Source organism: Plectropomus leopardus, chromosome 3 (genome assembly GCF_008729295.1).
Source record: "Plectropomus leopardus isolate mb chromosome 3, YSFRI_Pleo_2.0, whole genome shotgun sequence".
NCBI lineage: Eukaryota > Metazoa > Chordata > Actinopteri > Perciformes > Serranidae > Plectropomus > Plectropomus leopardus.
In genome coordinates this window covers 31,518,781-31,531,583 of record NC_056465.1, presented here as the reverse complement: position 1 = coordinate 31,531,583, position 12,803 = coordinate 31,518,781, and positions in this window count along the sequence as shown.

Below are 12,803 nucleotides of genomic sequence, written 5' to 3'. Positions count from 1 at the left end.
ATTTGATGTGCTGCCATGTGGGAACAAACCATCTGAGCCGCCTGTGGCGTTCGTGTTAATACATTTTACTCCTGATTGGCAAAGCAGACTGTAGACTAAACATACTGTACCCAAAATGCCACCGCTGTGGCAGGAACATGCTGTGGCAGTAAATGAGGACATATGGAGATTTGTCTGTGTGTGTTAAATGCATTTGTGTGGAATTAACTTTTTTGGTTTTTAGGTGTGGCTGCATTTCTTTTCCAAGTTGCAACTTCTAAAGGTACAGACACAGTATGCACCAGTCACTCACACAGTTAACAGTACATTTGCCACGAAAAACAGCATAATGGAGTTTTTGTCCTCCTGCAGAGACTCTGAAGGTCATTGTGTCTGTGTGGCCCCCGGGGTCAAACATCCACCTCGGTGAGTGTGTGTTGCTGCAGTGCTCAGTGGAGTCAAACTCCAGTTTTGCGTGGAGCTACCGTTGGTTAAAGCACACACCACACACTGCTCCTGCTTCGACCCCAAACCCCAGGCACCTGGTCTCAGGTGACAGCTACTCCATCACTGCGGTAACGAGGGAGGACGCAGGCAGCTACCAGTGCCAAGTCGAACGGCGGGAGAGCAACACCACCTCTGTGGTGCTCCTCAGCGAGCCGGCCGCACTCAGTGTGTCAGGTGAGCAGCAGCTACAACCTCTGCAGCGAGGCATCAGGTTTCATCTGTGTGCACACAATAACACACAAGAGTGTAAGGGTTGTGTAGTCCAGTAATGACCTCTAATGCAGCGACAGATATCTGTAGCTACAAACTAATTTTGATATGAAGATATCATAATAACGTCATCATAATTCACCCTTAAAGGAATGTGAATGTCTGTACTAGATGTCGTGGTAACCCATCCAATAGTTGTTGAGGCATTTAACTTAAAGGTTCAGTAAGCAGGATTTAGTGACATCTAGCAGTGAGGTTGCAGAACTGAAACTTCTCGCATATATCAAGTCTGTAAAATGCAAAATGCCAAAAATGCAAACTGCCCTATCGACAGACAGTAGGTGGGTTTTCATTAACCCTCAATTTGTGCAAATTGTAATCGCTAATTTAAAATACACCTTATGGAATGACATCAATTTTGAATAAACTTTTACATTTATCGCAAAAAAGTTTTTACGATCCCATGAAGTAGTAATTCAGGTGATTCGAAAAAGACATATTCTGCAAAACTGCAATGGAAACACTTCTTTATTTGTTTATATAGGCCAAAGAGTCGCCACAAGAGGTGGTCTGGAAGTTTTGATTCCACAAGTCCTTTGTGAAATCGCAGACTATCACCTCCCAGAAATCCCTCATGCATAAGGGGTAAAAAGGAGAGAGGGCTCTCCGGAAATTTAACTGGTGGCAAGGCTTAGTAGAAGAGTGGTGTTCCCATTAAAGAACATACAGATGTCCTGTCTAAGGTTGATTTATTTGGCTGTGGTCTGTAATAGCGATACAAAATAACAGTATAGCAAACACCATACATAATACGCAACATAATAAGATAACTAGGGTAACAAATGGCTATGCATTACTCAAGTATAACATATGGATCATATAACTTAAACAAATCACCTCACACAAGGCATACAGACAGCATGAATTAGCTTATTAGCTTTGACCACGCACCAGCATAAGATAACATTAGCTTATATGCACAGCTAAACGAATACACATTAACACAATGTTAGCATCCAACTTCTACAGTATAATGTCATTAGACTCACCTTCTGGCATTTACACACAGCCATAAACCGGCAGGGTACAAGTGAATGACGGTAAAGGCAAAGGAAAATACCATCTATCCCCGTTGTATTAGGAAAAAAACTAAACTTCAGGCACCGCATTTCAAACACAGGTGTGCTGCATTCAATAGCGTCAGAACAACCGTGGTGCGTTCAAGAGCATGGGACATAAGACAACTTACAGAGAAACAAACTAGTAGTGAATGACACTTAATTCAATAAGCAAGTCAACAACACATTAACAGTGTGGGTTTTCTAACACGGAGCTTGCTTTTCCATTATTGTTAGCATAACAAGAGTTCGTCACCGATTTAAAATTATGACGTCTAGTGCGGTGGCTGCAATAGAAATAAATCTGGTAAGGTTGTGAACATCCATCGCCATGCTTATTGGAATGTTACTGTGAGAGGAGAAGTCACATGACATCACTTAAAGGACACACTGTTATCTTGCAATTGTGTTTTATTGATATTTTCGAAAACATTGCTCAAGTTTTGAGCAAATCTGTAATGGAAACTCGCCTAATGTTTGGTTTGTCTGTTCTGGGCGCTACTTGGCATTACTTAAAATGGAATAACTTGCCCAACTCTCCCCTGTGATTGTCCACTCGTTGCCTTCATTGGTTGGACTGGATAAGTTTAGGCTTGAGGAGTGAGATTGGTTAGGGCAAGAATATCAGGTTAGCCAATCAGAGACAGGTCAGTCAGACCATTGCTATCCTAGGAAACACAAACAGTGTTCTTGGCTACTGTAAAACAACATGGTGAAAGCATAACAGTTCTCATTGTCTGGTAATTTAAAACTTAATGACAACATAGTTATGAATATTATATTCAATTTCTGCCAACAAATGATCATACATCCTAAACATTGGACTCCATGGTGGCACTACAGGAAAAGTCAGGGGATCAACAAAGTCAGAAGGACTTATCCTCTAGAGACCATGAATATATGTAGAAACTTTTAGGGTAATGCATCTTTTAGTTGTTGAAATATTTGAGTGTGGACCGAAGTGGAAACTGCCCAACAGACTGACATTTAAACAGCCAGAATCATGCTGCAATAGCATAGCTACAAAAATGTCTGAATTTGATACATTTGCTTAATTTTAAAACAGATGAATAACTCTTACTTTTTAAGATGTAAATTGTAAGAAAAAGTAGATTTTCAGGTGAAAGGTGCAATTCATTCTTTTCCAATGAAACAGGTCAAGCAGCACTGCACAACATCTGATATCTCAGTACACACTGTACAATTTCGGCTTCAGCCATCTCTGCTCCTCCAGTGTTACTGCTGAGTGGCAAAGTACAGAATGCTCTTCATTTCTCATTATTGCACGTTGTTGCAGTAGGGACAGATATTGTGGTAATATAAACATATGCTGTTGTGTGATAATTGTGACGTATCTTTACAAAGATTAATAACTGTATTGATTATGGTCCCATCTGACCCGTGAGTCTGCAGCCAGACGTTCACAATTGAGAGTGCATTATGGTAATCAGGCTCATGAGTAAAATTTCAAGATAGAACCATTTATGAAATCCTACTGTATCTAAAAACTGCATCTCTGATTGTCTAATTCTCACTTTCTCTTCTCCCCAGAGCTGCCTCCTTCCGCACGTCTGACTCTGACTCCCAACACCAGACTGATCTTCAAAGGGGAGCGTTTCTCTGTGCAGTGCCCCGAGTCTCAGACTAACTCCTCAGGCTGGGTGCTGAGGAAGTTCCCTCCAGGCCGTGAAGTGAAGAACAGAGTCTTCTACACTGACCGGTGTTCACCATTAGGAGGTGCTGTCAGCGCAGACCTGTCTAACACGTGTGTGTTCACTGCTGCCCGCGGGAACAGTGGGCTGTACTGGTGCGAAGGCGTCGAGGGCCGCAGCAACGCAGTCAACATCACAGTAAGCTGTGAGTCTTGTAAAACAATGATGTTAAAGCAGCTACAAGGAGATTTAAAATGGTTATGAAACAGTTTCATTTATTACATATGTCTGTTTTTATTATGCATAAGCCAACAAGATCGTAATTAAAAAGTAAAGCTATTTTTATGTAATTTCTTTGAATGCTTGTCTCTGGGTCTGGTTCCCCACAAAACCGGACAAAACCGTTAAAGACATACAGACAGGAAGAGTCTATGTTTACATTTTCTCAGGCAAAGCTTTACAGTAAAAAGTAGGCAAGCCAATTAAAAGGAAGCAGAAGGAGATTTTTCTTTACAGAATTTTATTTCTAACAATAAATTTTGGCTGATACTTGGGCTGGACAGACAGTTTTCACTCTTAACTCATCAAATACCGCGATGTGAGCATATCAGACACTGACACAAAGAGCCACCTTTTGATACGTTTCGAGCCACCTGCAGTTACCGTTACTGTTAAAGAGCTATAAAGACCCTATAAGGCGGCAGGAGAGGAGGTGAAATGGTCCAACAAAACCAGAACTTTCACCTTAGAGCCCTCTGTTTGCTTCCCATGTGAATGTTAAGCCAAAACGGTGATGTATTTTTTCAAAACCTAACCACATGCTTTTGTTACACAAGGAAATGTAAACTCCTTTTGCCAGTATTGTAAGTATATTTAGTAAGACCGTATGTCTGTAACAAGCAGAAACTGTATGTTTCATGAGAAATAGGAAGTGTATTTTAAAAAGAAATAAGGCATGTTACAGCCGTAAATTGACACACGGTTCCAGAACATCAACAATAGATGTAAGAGAATACTTAACGTGTCATATTTAGACATGAAGGTCAATTGACAAAGCAATGGTATTTGAAGAGCTGGGATGAGAACGTGTTGGGCAAGATGAGCAAAGAAAAACAGAAAACAATAGGCTGGAGAACAAAAAAACAAAAGCCAAAAATAGACAATAATAGAGCACAGGCAAAAATACGAGTCAACCTTGGTCTGTCATTCAATGTCGAATTACAGTTATCAGTCTTACATAACCACAAGTGCATCATCACTATGCATCCTTTATGAAATATGTTACATCTTTATTTCAATCGTTCCTTAAAAAAAATGCATGTGTCTAGACAGATCAAGATCTTTGCGACATGATGCGTTGATGTTCATGGAAACACAACTGCTTTTGTTGACATGGCCTGCCAAAATCAACATAAGATGATTATTTTTTTGTAGTTGCTTTAAAGACAAAGGACAAACTGGGGGAAAACCACAAAAGAAAGCAAAACATCAGTGTTCCTCCACAGTTTATCAACCGAGGGTTTGAATGTTTTGTGTGACTGTGTTTAAACAAACACGATAATAAGGAGTTATTGTAAGTAATTTGTCTGTTAACCATGTCTACTGTCTTTGTCCCATAGATGGAACCATCATCTCGAAGACTCCTGCCTTCCCTGTGTTTGAGGGAGATAAAGTGGTCTTGTATTGTCAGTACCAGACAGGCAATCACAGAAAAACAACTTTCTTTAAAAACGGAGCGGAAATAGTCACTAACACTTCCTCCAGTTCAGACAGACTAATAAAGATGACTATTGAGAATGTGACACAGGAAGATGAAGGCTTCTACAAGTGTGCGTCCCAGGACAGAACAATGGAGAGTCCAGAGAGCTGGTTATCAGTGAGGCCTGATCGAGGTCAGCTGTATGGATTTATTGCATTTGATGTTAATATTCATCATTCTGCTAACTGTGATATCAGTCAAAGTGGATCAGTAAAAGATGACCTTTATTGTCTTTTAGGCAACTTCACATCAACAGATGGAACAGCAGCTTCGACCAGTGGTAAAATTATCCTGTATCATATTGTATTATTTTGTATACATTTACCTGCTGGTTTTGTATTGAATACCACGTAAAGACTACCACTTTCTGATATTCTTTAACAATAATTTAATAGTTGATGACCATTTAGTAATCTGCACTATAAAATAAGAATCTATTAATCCTATGAATCACTTTGCAGCTCAGTCTTCACAAGAAAATGTCGGCATAGTTCGTTTCTGCAAACCACAGATACATTACATTTGCAATGTATACGTGTTCTATTAATTGTGTGTCGTGGTATATGAGCTGACTTTGTCATCAGGAAGTGTTGGGTTTGGTGGATGGCTTCGTCACGTAGAAGATACACTTGCCAAGTTGCAGACCACTGTTTGAGAAGAACAAACTACAAACCAAATGTTTTTTTTACCAAAATATTGCTGTGTTCCCTGCTAGGATCGTGCCACAAACAGTAGCTGTTTTTTACGAGACATTGCTACTTTTCTAGAAGGGATTGTTCCCCTCAAACATAGGTATTTCAGCTTGTCTCACTCCGAATTTGTCAAATACCCCAGTGCTTTTGGTATATGATGCTGATGCCCCTGGACGTTATTATATGCTGGCATGATACGCTGCTGGACAACATCAGGTCGAAACGCTGCACATAACAACCTAATATAAGGAACGTGAAGATGCCAATAGGGTGTGTGGGAGGAGTGGGCGGATGGATCGAACAAAACTCCGACTTTCATGTTGGAGTCTGGTGTGTGCTTCCCATCTGAATGTGATGCCTTTTTCTACGCCTTATTGTTTGCTTTTTGCCTAAACCGAACCATTGGTGCCATTATGTGCATTTGATGATGTCCAAGCATTGATTGCCATGTGTTTTTGTTGCCTTAACATAACCAGGTACTTTGTAGCATAATCCCACCATGTGCTTTTGTTGACATCCCAGCGTCTGAAGTAGCATCCCAGAGCATTAACAGCAGATGCAGAGGGACACCTAGAGCATAATATGTAGAGGAAGTCAGTATGTGTCCATATGTGACAGTTTGGGAAGACAAAGTGTTGGTATTTTAGGCCAAAGTTGTTTTTGAAACTAAACCTAGCCATACGTTAACCACAGCACTGCTGAAATGTAAAGTTTTAACGTATCCCCAATATAATGACATACTATTGTAACATATGCATGGCTTGCAGAAACATACAATGCTGATATGATTTTCTGGCGATTGGGTTGAGTGTAGAAGTGATGTAGTTCCTGGTTCAATTTTGTTACTGTTTGACACATTTTAACAAATATCATTTGTTGTCTTCATCAGATTCCTGGAAATGGATCCTTGTTTCATGTGTAATTGTACTTCTACTCCTCATTCCTGTAACTGTTTGGCTGGTTCGTCACTACAGGTCAGTTACAGAATCGATTAAATACACAGCCCACTTTTTACTCATTACTTTCTACTGTATGCATGTTAAACATGCATGAATCACAAGTCAAACAGACTGTTGAACAATTATTGTATTGGTATGAAGGTACCAGATGCTGTGCACACATAGCTGTTGGCCCTTTTCCAAAGGGGATTTACCAGCACTGGAGCTTCCGGTGACCAAGCAGGACGTGACAGAAGTGCAGTGGGACCTGTCCTGGATAGAAATGTCCAACCTGTTGGATAAACAGTTATATCCTGGCACTTAAAGATCATGGAAAATACTAAATGGAGTGAAACCTATGAGATAATGCCAGGACAATTTGGAGTTTTTGGTGATCACACGTCAAAACGGTCCAAGCTTCTTCAAGGGGCACAACAAGGACCTATTCTTGGTCCACTGCTTTTTTTTTCTTTTCGTTTTTTAAAATTCTGTCAATGACCAGTCTGTGGTGTGTAAAACTTGTTTTAAACTTGTTTGATGATGACACAAATCTTCACATACGTTTCACACAATCACAAACTATTACAAAATGTTGATCCACAACTGGTGCAAGTATTTGAATGGTTTGAGATGAACAAATTTATCCTTACAAAGACAAACTTCACGTCATTTTTGGATATAAACAAGACGTACCTTTAAGATTCAAGAGGGATAAATAATGTTGAAATCATGTTTTTTTTATAATTGGTTGAGTATTTTTATATGAAAATCTTACTTGAAAAAAATATTTGTTAAAAGTTAATGAATACTTTTAAATTTGAAGGAAGATTGTTACCTGACCTGTCATACTTTTTTATGATCCATCCACTATATTAATTTTTCTAAAATGTTTCAGGTACTATTAACTCATCATGCCATTAACTACGAGCTATGACTCATTTGTTTTATAATGTTTACAGTGCCAAAGAGCATATTTGTTTTTTTTCTTATCTTATTTTTGTTTTATTGTTCGTTCCTTCAGTTATTTCCTTTTAATAGCAATTATTTTTGTGTGTTTTGTTTTGTTGTCTGATCTTTACAATTACACTCACTCACAAAGAAAACAACTATAAAGTAACACAAACTAGTACAAAGAGACACAAAACAACTACAAAATGATACAAAACATGTACAAACAAACGCAAAACAACCAAAAGGAGACACAAATCAACTAAAAAAAACATAAACAAGTACAGAGACAGGAAACAACTACAAAACAACAAAAAACATTACTAGAGATTTGTTTGTCATTGTTTTGTGTCTCTTTCAGTCTGGGTGTCTTGTTTTCATGTAGAAGAGGTCTGGTATGTGTCTATGTCTCAGTTCATTGTATCAGTGTATGTCTACAGTCACTCCCCAATGTCTAATTTTGGCGTAGTAATAAAGTCAGGGCCAGGACGTCAAATATCAACTCTGTACATATTCTGCATGCACATAATAGTCAATTGAGAACTGAAAGACAGATGAATAAATTCATAATCCAACAGATGCTAATTTAGGCTATGGATTTAAATGATGACATTTATTATAGTAGGAGATCAGTAACCATTATGTATCTGTCAGAATAATTATAATGGTATGATGTGCCGCATGATTCGTTTCTTTTTGTCATTTGAATGAAGTAAATTACTGTAAAATAAATACATACCACATGCTGGATATCTTTCGTTTTTATTTAATTCATTTCAAAGCGCTACTGAGCTTTTTATTTACATTTTTTATTGCCTTGAGGGCTTACATTATGGTAAACAGCAAATGTGAGATAAAGACAAATCTCACCATGTTAATGTCTCAGTGAGTGCATTTCTTTATCTATAAGGACTTTTCTGAAGAGACTCTTATAATAAACAGTGTAAGTCAAAGAGTACAGACAACAAAGAACTAACACAAAATCATCCAGTGTCACTGCAGACGAAGTCAGTCTGCCAAAATCATGTAGGAGAATGTCTGATGGGTTAAAGGAGAATTTTGGTTCTATGGTTCATAGTTCCCAAAGATATGTTCTGGCACAGAGAGGTGACAGCGCTCTGGTTAGGATGGAGATTAAAAGTAATACAGCAGTCCTTCAGCATAACAAGACATGCTGAAGGAATATGTGCTGCCCTCTGCAAAAACATCACTAAAGAAACCCAGTCAGTTCAATCTTATGAAAAATTAACTTGCTTAAGGAATGTTTTTATAGCGTTGATATAAGCTTGAACTCTGCTGCAATGAAATACAGGAGCAAAGGTTACTTCCACAGTACTTGTTTTTGGCTCAGCACTTTGTTCATTAATGCAGCTTTTACTTTTTTTTTTTTAAACTCACATTCATACTTGGTCCAAAATAGACTTCCCACCAAGACTTTGAAAGCAAAAGAAAAACTTGTTTGGGTAGATTGTTTGTTTGCCCTCAAGTAACTCTGCACTCTGTTGTCTTGCTGCATGAAGTCCAAGGCTGTGCAGAGAGGCTAGAAATTCTGCCTGTACACCTGTTTTCTTAAAATACTTTTTTTTTCAGAGGACAGACTTTATCCACTGACCTCTGCAGAGCCCTCTACTGTGTTCAGTTGATACCAACTATGAAAAGCAGTGGTGCCCCAGAAATTTTTCATAGGGGTGGCGAGATGGGGTCACTGAAAATCTAGAGGTAGTACACAAAAACCAAAAAGCCACGACTGAATTTCAGGGATTTGAAGTTGCCGAAGTACAAAGGCAAGTTGAAAACTATGTCAGTTTTGCAATAGTAAACTTTTTGAGTTCCATAACAATTCTGTTTTTATATGTTTTGCATGTAAATGTGTTATGCCATTCACTGTTCTTCGAAAAGAAGGTTGTCCCTTCCTTAAAAAAGAAAAATACACAGCTTTAATTGACTTTAACAATATTTGGAATGCACCATCTTCAAGATTTGACTTAATTTACGAGGAGCTGATATTATGTACATTATGTAATTTTTTTTTCTAAAGGCAGTCTTTGAACATACAGTAAAAGTGAAATACTTCAAAAGATGTAAGAAAGTCAGTGGTCAAAACAAAAGAACTGAAGTATTTGGTTTTTGTGCTGGACTGCACTACATACAAGTCTTTCGATTTTGTCTAGTCACGTCTTGCATTTTCTGTATCGGTTACACATCTTTTAATACCACAAGTCAGACATTACAAGTGATAAAGGGAAGAGATAAATCATTCTAAGCTGATTTTGTTGATATTTTTTTACTTGTAGCTTCTTTTCATCACATCTCAAATTGATTTGTTTTGGTTCAGGGTCATTCTAAAAATGTTTCCTCTCACCTCACTCTTCTTTTTCAGACTTCATTTCTCGAATGAAAGGGATTAAAAAAAGTCAAAAATAACTCTCCCACAAAGTCCCTGAGGAAAAACACAGGCACAAGTTTACCAGAGCCTTCCTCCTCTGTCAGTCATCTGAAGCAGCAGAGGCACCTGCTGTGATAACCTTGTCATTCTAGATTTGGAGATTTTCTCATCTCACCTGACTTCTGTTCTCCTGCTCAGAGAGAGGAAATCTGCTGATGTACTTTTATGAAAGTTTCTACGCTGGTTTGATCATAACTAAATGCATTATCATCAAGTTATTGGAAACATGACATTTTGGTAAAACTGCCATTCTCTATTTCTTCACATCTGGTCCAAAAAGTTTTCTTTTCTTCCTTGGGTGGGAGAGAGTATCATCAGTCAGAGATCAGACTTATCCTGATTGATAAACACAGATTCATCCCAATTTGTCACATATTGCTGCTTTGCAGCAATAGATAGGTATCCTTTTGGGACAGATGTTTACAATCTCAGATGCCACTACCTTGATGTCAATACAAATACATGGTGGGTTTGTGGAGAACATGGTTATGTTAGGATGACAAAAGCGCTTGGCAACCAATACCGGGTTATCAACAAACCCACATGCTGACACTGATGGTTAGGATTAGACAAAAGATGCACAGGGTGAGGTGTAGAAAAAAAAAACCACATTCAGACAGGAAAGCGAACACCGGACTTCCACATGAAAATCCAGGGTTTGTTTGCAACTTTTCAGCATCCAACCAAAACATGGCTGGACGATGTCAGATGAGAATGCAGCTCGACAAAGCTGGTGGCATTGTTATTATATGCCAGCAGACAGCTGGGTGGCACCAGTTGCATCCACATGCAACGCACATGGGAGACGTCACTTGCGACTGGAAGGGACCAGTTGCATGCAATGTGGAAGGACAGTGTCAGGTAATAACACTGCCAGTAACAACATGATTATAGGAGCGCCAGGGTGCTTATAGTTGGATGGGTCCCACAAACAACAGACTTTCATGCAGTAGTCTTGAGTTTGCTTCCCATATGGATTTGAGGTTTTTTTTTCCCTACAGCTTACCATGTGCCTCTTTTGCCTAAACCAAACTGTCCGTGACTTTGGTGCCAATAACAATCCAGGTTGACGGTCCACTTTGATTGCCATTTGCTTGTGTTGCGTAAACACAAGAACCATGCAACATAATCCCACCATGTGCATTTGTTGACATCAAGGTAACCTCATCCTGGAGCGAAAAAACATCATAAGATAGAGCTTATGTGATGAGCTGGAATGAGAACACGTTGCAACAACATATTGAAAAAGGAAAGTCTGAGAGGTCAAGCAGCGTGTTCAAGCGTTTGCCAGAACCAAATGTTTTTCTTCTTTATATTCCCGTTGATTTCGCTGTCTCTGTCTCTGTGTTTGGAGATACACCACGATGGTGTAGTTCACCTGTGGGGAACCTTGGGAAGAAGCCAGTAGAGTCTCCCTTAAGTAATTAAGATACAGTTAGTAAGCTTTATTAAAAAATAACTTTTTGATGCATTTACTGAAAGTGTCACTACAGAACCACATAAGAGAGATCGTCTGTGATAAAAATCAGGCTCCTCCCCTACCATTTTTTGGAATCTACCATGGCTCAAGGAAAATAAGTAATCCAAGCTGAGGAGTCTCAAACACACCTGTAAATCATGTCAATCACTGCTCATAAACTGCAGTCAAACTGTCAAACTGGTCAGCATTAATCAAAAATGAATCATGATTCTGTTACTGCATTGCTTATTTCTCACCTGAAATGTTCTCAAAGCATATTTTAGAGTACTGCTTATCTCTAAAATGAGAAAGTTTGCTCCAGCTGGAGGTCAGTGCTTAGTTTTTGGCTTGACTGTTTGAATAAATGAGACTGGGATTGTGGGCAACTGCAAGAGTTGTTGGAGAGTTTGGAAATGGATGATATAGATGATATCGTTAATATAGTCCTGCTGCTGCTAAATCAGAATCAGAAATACAAAAAAAGGAGCGCTGCCACAAGACAAAGAACACAAGAGCACTAACCAATTTTGTGTTTTTCCTCCTGTTTTGAATACAAATTATGTCTAAAGACAAAAACAGCACTTTAACTACCTATTTGCTTCCAATTTACTTTTCGACTTTCTAATTTATCTTCTTCTTTTTTTTCATTTACACAGTATTTGAGGACTACCTGTGACAAACCTTTGCTTTATGGAATACAGAAGCACCCTTTTCAGGCAGTTGGTAAAACAAACTCTCCCACTTAATTTCTCTTTCTTTATTTCTAAATGACTGCTAACATCCACTTTTTTCCATTTTTGCCTTATGTTAACTGTTTATTTAAATATGGTTGATTTAATGATGGATTATATTAATACATATTTACAATGTCCACTGAAAAAGTAATTGATCAACTGCGTTAGATAACTTGTTGTCAGGTTCTTAAGTAGGTTGATAGGTTGAATAACTTGTATGAATTGCTGTAAGCTCAAAGATCAGTCAAGCTTTGTTTTGTCTAAAAGAAGAGATGAAAACCATCCCAGAACTCCAGACGATTCCCTTGGGAAGCTGAAGCGCTGGGAAAACCTCAGTGGTGAACGCCATTTTGGCAATCAA